At 37.7% G+C, this 7,632-nt stretch overlaps 1 non-coding gene across 1 annotated transcript; it reads left to right on the top strand.

The window, feature by feature from the left end:
- The first annotated feature begins 3,793 nt into the window (after positions 1-3,793).
- On the top strand, positions 3,794-3,857 carry LOC115065201. Its single transcript, XR_003844987.1, has one exon. It is a non-coding gene; the product is annotated as a U7 small nuclear RNA (small nuclear RNA).
- The last annotated feature ends 3,775 nt before the right edge of the window (positions 3,858-7,632 follow it).

The raw sequence follows: 7,632 nt of genomic DNA, 5'->3' as shown, positions 1-7,632 counted from the left end.
TAGTCAGTGATCACCCTGGGAATTTGATCTTGAAGGAAAACACAAACAGAACTGCTCAAAGTCCTGCAACCACTATCAGAGCTCCCATCACATCTACTGACACAAAACCAGGTAAGTATATATATATATATATATATATATATATATATATATATATATATATCCATCTAACCATAGGAGAGGTGTTGAAATTAAATTGCTCATTTCTGTCTCATAGAAAGGAAATGACATACAAGATGGTAATAAATTCAAGTATTAATACATGTCTACAAACATATTAAAAGCAGTATCTTATCTTCACCCTTCCACTTTTCTCCTTTTTTTTATCATCCTCTCTCAGTCCCTCCATTTCTCCCTTCTTTACCTTTTCCCCTCAACCCTTTTTCTCTCTCTCCCTTCTCTTAATCCCTTTAGTGTGCCTAATATTCACAAATGTATGTTGCATAAATACTACTTTAAGACAACAAAAGTATAGAAAACATGTAACATATTTATAATACAAATATGGAAATCATATTTGTTTGTTTCTCTGAAGTTTGCATTTACAAATAATAGTGATTAAACACTCATAAATGTATTTAATATAGACAGTATTTCATTGTCAGCTTTAACATAATAATAGGAAACATATTTTTTGTGAGTCAGAGTCTGCTTGACTTTAATCCTTTTAGACATTGCAACCCTCTGATTAAGTGCTTTATGAGCTCTCTCTCCCAACACTCTCAAAGTGTCATCTGTCATAGCCTTTCTGTCACAGCTATAATATATGACTGTCTAATGATATTAGAGCCAAGAAATATGATGCTGGGTTTGGCATTTCAGATTGCAATGTTTCTTTACGGTAAACCGCAGAGAATGGTCCTTGTGTATACCATGAAAAAGATGGTATCAACTGATTTGTGATAAACACTGTAGATTTGTGGGAAAATAGACTAAAATGGTGATGTTATTTGGTTTTCTTCAACATTAAATGCAGAATATTCAGGAAATAGATTGTCTCATAATCCTGACTTAGGAAAATTTCTATAACTGTACTCTGAATTGTGAGAATCAGTATTTTTAAGTTAAATCACCTGATCTTCAACTTGGAATGGCTAGGGTTGCCTGGATAAATACATTAAAACTAGTTGTTTTCTGGGGTCTGGGTGAATCCTAATATGTTCTTGATGCTTAAATTGTCAACCAAATATATCACACATTCTCATAAGCTTTGGAATAAAACAAAGCGTTAATTTTTTTCCTACTTTCCTCATTTTATATGAGACTACATCTATTAGTTGACTGCCAGAAACTGATGAAAACTAGGTGAATAGATATCAGTTATGAAGAACTTAGCAGGAGGCTTAAGACAATAAATAAGACATAGTAAGATGTAAATAACACTTTGAATGTGGTTAGATAGTAAACCTTATAATTTTCTCATAGGTTTATATCTATTATCTGAAAGTTTAGGTCACTGTAATTAATAAATAAAGGTAAATAAATTAAAATAAGTAAATAATCAAATTTTGAAAAAAAATTCGAGGAAGTATGCTATAATTCATTGAGAAAGTATTTTTGAAAATTCTTGTTTTGATATATGTAGGCATATATAAGTAGGAAAAAAAACATGGAAAGAAGAAACAGCCCACAGTTCAGGAAAGATGGCAAGAAAGGAAAGTGGAATTTGTAAAATGGAAGAGGCTTAGCTAGAACGCTAGGTACGGAGAACATAATATATATACTTTAAACAAATAACCATTTTAAAAAGTATACAAAATTCAGAGCCATTAGAGCTGCCTTCCAAAAACACACGTGCAAGTGGACAACCTGGAAAATACATAAAAGCTCTAAGAGAAACATGCCAAACTGAACAAAATGTACAGAGGGCAAGAAACACTTGTGGAATCATGGTGTGACCATTTCCTTGGACCATTTTTACAAAATGAAACAACCGTGACTTCCAGCAAAACAACCATAGCTTATGAAAATTATAAAAAGCAACTTCTCAAGTCTCTGGAAAATGTCCTAAAGGCATGCATCTAATGTAGAAACATGTATTCGAGAATGTCTGTGCAGTCTCATTCTCTATCAGTTCATCCATGACTGGCTCCTGTTCTCCGGTGCATCAGTGTGACAAGCATATGACACAGTCAGGTGCAGTCATGAAGAGAAAAACTGTTCGTTTTGCTGCTTCCAGTTTAATGTGATGAATTCTCCCAGAGAATGAAGATTTTTAAACATCGCTCATCCTTTCTTCCTAGGCTCTCATGTTGCAAAATCAATTTTTTTTTTCCAGGAAAGAATGTCGAAAAGGTCTTAGGTTCATTTTTCCCCTTCTTTCTACCATGGATAGAATGGAAACTCTAACAGATGTATGGAGGGCCAAGTCCTAGTGGAGCTCAGTTGTCCTACACATAGCTTTCTTATATAATTGAAACTCTGAGGTAGGAAAAGCAGATGAGAAAATATTAGCATGAAATACACCACCATTCCTATTCTAGGATATGGGTATGATTCCAGGAAAATATGCCATTTGTTTTGTATGTCTTCTAATTTAATTTAGTAGCAAAATGACTAAACAGTGGGCAATGCTGGCTAAAAGAGACTTGTTACAGTTGTTATAATTTTCTTTAAAGGTATTGACTTTATTTGAAGCATAAAAGAAGCATCACGCCCTACAGCAGTGTCTGAATCAATGGTGATCATGTAAAGCAATAAGGAGGTAGCTCCATAGTATGAACTAGTAGGTCATGCTTAAGTTTAACAAAAGAAGATTTAGGAAAAGAAAAAGGAGAACCAAACCTCAAAGGATGTTACAAAACGACTTATTTATTCTTCCTCTATGAACGGGGCCATGCTTACTTTGGAAAAGACTGTGGAAAAAGTTAAACCCCAGAGCATTGTTGTAACAATAAACCAATCAGTTACCAATTAGCCAGCAGTAACTGGATGTAATGCCACCAGAGATAGACCACCCAAAGCTTAGATGGAGCTTAAAGACCTGATCGTTCATTCTGAAGGTTGTATCCTCTCTAAGAAACAATAGCAGAAGTTTTGTCTCATGAGAATGTAGACTTCGCTAACGTAGTCCAGAAAAATGACAAAGCATTGACCCAAGCAAACAATGAACCCAGTGGAGACAGATTTCTGTAGAACCAGACTGACTACAATTTAGTACATAAAATGTACACTTTTCAGAAAAGACATTATTAGTTTCTGCAAGGGAGCAGAAAATGTGAAGCAAGTCCACCATACATAGTCAATACATAGTGTCAGTCATTTGGGAGGTAAAGGCAGAAGCATAACTTCAGCCAATGATTTCAAGTCTAGCACGATGAGTAAAGCCAAGTTTACAAAGAGAAGAAAGGAAAGCAAGCACAGTCAAAATGAAAGGAGGATGCATGGGCAATGTAAAAGAATAATAAAAAGGGGCAAAGCAAATGGTATCTGAAGATGCACACATGCATCGGAGCAGATAGACTCTCCAGGTGCTTCAGTAAAGATTCAAACACCCCTAAACCTGCTTAATGATGTGAAGGATGATTCAGAATCACACCATTAACTAGTGTCAATAAAGACATTAAGTGAAGAATTTAATGGAAGGCACTCAAAAATAGATTAGATTGGTTATTTAAAAAGTCATAGATAAAAATTAACATAGTAAAAATGGCCATCCTACCAAAAGCAACGTCATAAAAATGCTGATTAGTGGGACAATCAAAAGGGAACTTGGGTAAATGATTGAATTGATAATTTAATAAAAGAATGGACTTTGGTCTGCTAGATAGAGCTATGAAGAGAAAACTGCTTGGAGAACTAACATAACTCTCAGAATTTCTCTAGCAGATTTTCTGACCAAAGTCAGAAAAATCCAAGAGTTATTACAGCTCTATTAGAATTTTTTCTAGCAAGTTTTCTAACTTCAGTCAGAGTTATGCAGCTCTTTTAGAATTTTTTTTAGCGAGCTTTCTTACTTTGGTGGGAAACCCAGAAAGCTATTTAGAGAGCTATTACAGCTATTTTAGAAATTTTTTCTAGCAAGTTTTGTGATTTTGTTTGGAATCCCAAGAGCAATCTAGAGATCTATCTTGAGCAAAGAACTGTCTAGAGAGTCTCAAACAGACTACAGAGTTATCAGTTTGCACCCTATCATTGACTTTACATCATTTCTTCCACCTCTCCCAAACACCCTTCCTGAGGACACTTTCCCAACCCGAGTCTGGTCCTTGATAGTATATTGTAAGCAACATGTTAAAAGTCAAGGACAAACTGTTACAACCACTCTGGAAATCAATCTGGAGGTTCCTCAGAAAATTGGAAATAGATCTACCTGAAGACCCAGCTATACCACTCTTGAGAATATAACCAAAGGATGCCCCACCATGCCATGGGGGCACATGTTCCACTACTTTCATAGTGGCCTTATTTGTGACAGCCAGAAGCTGGACACCACCCAGATGTCCCACAACAGAAGAATGGATACAGAAAATGTGGCTCATTCACACAATGGAATACTACTCATCTATTAAGAATGAGGACATTCTGAGTTTTGCAGGCAAATGGATGGAACTAGAAAATATCATCCTGAGTGAGGTTACTCAGACCTAAAAGACATGCATGGTGTGTACTCACTAATAAGTGGACGTTAGCTGAAAAGCAAGCAAACAAACAAAACAAAAAGGACAGAATACCTAAGAAGGTCAACAAGCTGAAAGACCCAAGTGAGAACCCCTCAGTCCCACTTGGGAGGGAAAAGAAAGCAATCACAAGTGTGGAGGGAGGCAGGGACCTGGGAGGGTTTGGGGGAAGAGGGGAACTTGATCTGGTATTGGGTGAGGGAAAAGTACTAAAGCTCTGAGGTCCAGCAGAAAAAAATGGAAACAAGCAACCTAAGGAGGCAGGAAATTGCAGTTGGGGGGGGGGACCCTCCAGAATGAACCAGAGACCTAGAAGGTGAGAGACTCTCAGGACTCAAAGAGAGAGACCTTAGATGAAATGCCTGACAGTAGGGAGAGGGAACTTGTAGAGCTCACCTCCAGTAGGAAGACAGGACATCAAATGAGGGAGAGGGGGCAATCCCATAGTCAAAACTCTGACACTTAATTGTTCCTGTCTGAAAGAATTACAGGGATGGACATGGAGAAGAGCCTGAGGAAAAGAAGGGTCAGTCCAAAGAAGAATCCAGCTCAAGGAGGTCACAAGGTCTGACCGTATTACTGAGGCTATGGAGCACTCACAAAAAGGGACTTAGCATGACTGCACTCAGGAAGACCCAACAAGCAGCTGAAAGAATCAGATGCAGATATTTGCACCCAACCAATGGGCAGAAGCTGCTGACCCCTCTTGTTGTAGGGAAGGCTGGGAGAAACTGAGAAGAAGATCAATCTGGTAGGAGCATCAACAGTCTTAATTAATCTGGACCCCTGAGATTTCTCAAACACTGGACCACCAAATAGGCAGCATACAGTTGCTGATACTAGGCCCCCAATACACATCAACACACATATAGTAGAGGACTGCCAGGGCTGTGTTCATAAAGAGATGGTGCACCTAACCTTCAAGAGACTGGAGGCCCCAGGGAGTTTAGCGGGATCAGGGATGGAGTCAGGGACAGGGACATCCACATGGAGACAGGGGTGTGGAGAGGAGGTATGGGATATGGAACAGTCAGGTGGTGGATGGGGGGGGGAGGGATAAATTATGGAATATAAAAATAAATTAATTAATTAAAAAAAGTCAAGGACAAAGACGAAAATGAGAGGCAACAAGCACAATAGGTCAGTCATTCACATGAACTTTCAATTAGGAGAGTAGCTGGCCTCTCATCTAGAATAAAAAAAAAGTGGGCTTGAGAATAGCTTCTGCTACAGTAAATCTCCGACCCAAATATGCTCCGGCAATGAAAACACAACTCCACTAATATGAATACAAGCTATGCGCCTAGGTTGGGCAGATCTACTGCTACACTACCATCTTCCCCATCTATGAGACCCCTTATAACTTGCTGTTTCTCCAGGCCATGTGCTTCTGCTCAGCTTTCCTTCAACATCCTACTCAGTCCTCTCTCCACTTTCAGCTCAACCTTCCCTATTTCTGCCCAATCACTGGCTCTAGCCTTTATTTAACAAATTAAGGTGAGAAGAAGGTTTACAGGAAATCACCAGAGTGCTAACTCATTCTTTGTTCTCAACCCTTTCCAGGAGAATGGAGTTAGCATCAAATTATAAATTACTTGAGGATTTCTATATTGCCTTTCCTCTTCTCTATCCTTTCTTCTTATGTAAAAGGAAGGGGGAGTCAGAATGAAAGGGGGGATATAGTAATATCATAGAAATTATAGAAAGAGACAAATAGATCCCTAGGCTAGCAAATTTACTCTTAAACAATATATTACATATTTATTTCTTACATCGGTACAGAATTTATTTGATACAAGTTTAATGTTTTCATTGGTATGAATTTTTATTGATATAAAATTGGGATTAATATTGTTACTCTTACATAGTCGTTGTGCCTGTTTAACACAATTAAGAAAGGCTAGGACCCAGTTCTTCTATTATTGTTATTAGAAACTGATTTGAGATGATTAAGCTTATGAGTTAAGGGCCAAATAGGAAATTCTTGGCTGTGAGTTTATTGCTAGGGTGTTTACAGTTATTTTAATTAGAAATGGCTGATAGTAGTTAACAGAGAATAGTCCAAATTACTTTACATAGATAGTTGGTTTTCAAAAATGTCAGAAATCCACACAATGTGACATTTAATGTTATTTATTAACTTGTTGTTTAGACAAGTCTGCTCCTGACAGCATTGCCTTTCTTGGATTCAAAGAAGAAAGTGAGCATCAATGAAGTTGCTGCATTTGTGGCAAGACAGCCACTAGGCAAGAATTGCCTCATTTTATCTACAGATGAAATACTGTCCAGAAAAAGGACACACTCTGCCAAGACGGTAATCAGCCCTTTAAGATTCTGCAATACAAAGGTCTTTCAGGTGACCCTGGGCTAGAAGACTGAAGACTGATTCTCCAACCTTTTGAAGTATAAGGGGCTACCTAGGTGGTCAACAGTCTCTATAAACTGGCTAAGTTTTGGAAGTTAAATTTTATGCTTCTCATATATTCAGGTAATATTAGTAGTTCTTGGAATTCTGATGGGGTTGAAGACTGGTAGTCTCATAGCCAGTCCATGTTGATTAGCATTGAGAAAGATGATACAGATTTGAGAGGATGGTTTTCGGTTGGCATATAGTCTAGACCCAGGACATGAGTCAGGTGTAAGTCTTTTAAGATAAAATAGATGACAGTGGTTCTATTTAATTGACAAAGATGACAGATTGGGTGTTAAGTCTATCTTGTACTTTATGGTAATAGTTGTGTTCAATTTATATCTGAGATAAAAGAGTCTTTTAATTGGACACAAAGGGAGAAGAGTTGTTGATAGCTTTGGGGCTATTTGTAATTTGATGCTAATTCCACTCTCCTGGGAAGGGTTGAGAAGAAGGAATGAGTCAACACTCAGGTGATTTCCTGTAAACCTTCCCACCTTAATTTGTAAAATAAAAGCTAGAGTTGGTGATTGGGCCAAAAGGGGAAGGTGGAGCTGAAAGTGGAGAGAAGGAGGAAGAAGGAGAGAGAGAAGGAGGAGGAGG

The sequence above is a fragment of the Mus pahari genome, chromosome 12, assembly GCF_900095145.1.
Source record: "Mus pahari chromosome 12, PAHARI_EIJ_v1.1, whole genome shotgun sequence".
NCBI lineage: Eukaryota > Metazoa > Chordata > Mammalia > Rodentia > Muridae > Mus > Mus pahari.
Note: the sequence above shows the minus strand (reverse complement) of the source record. Positions and strands in the feature narration are given on the sequence as shown.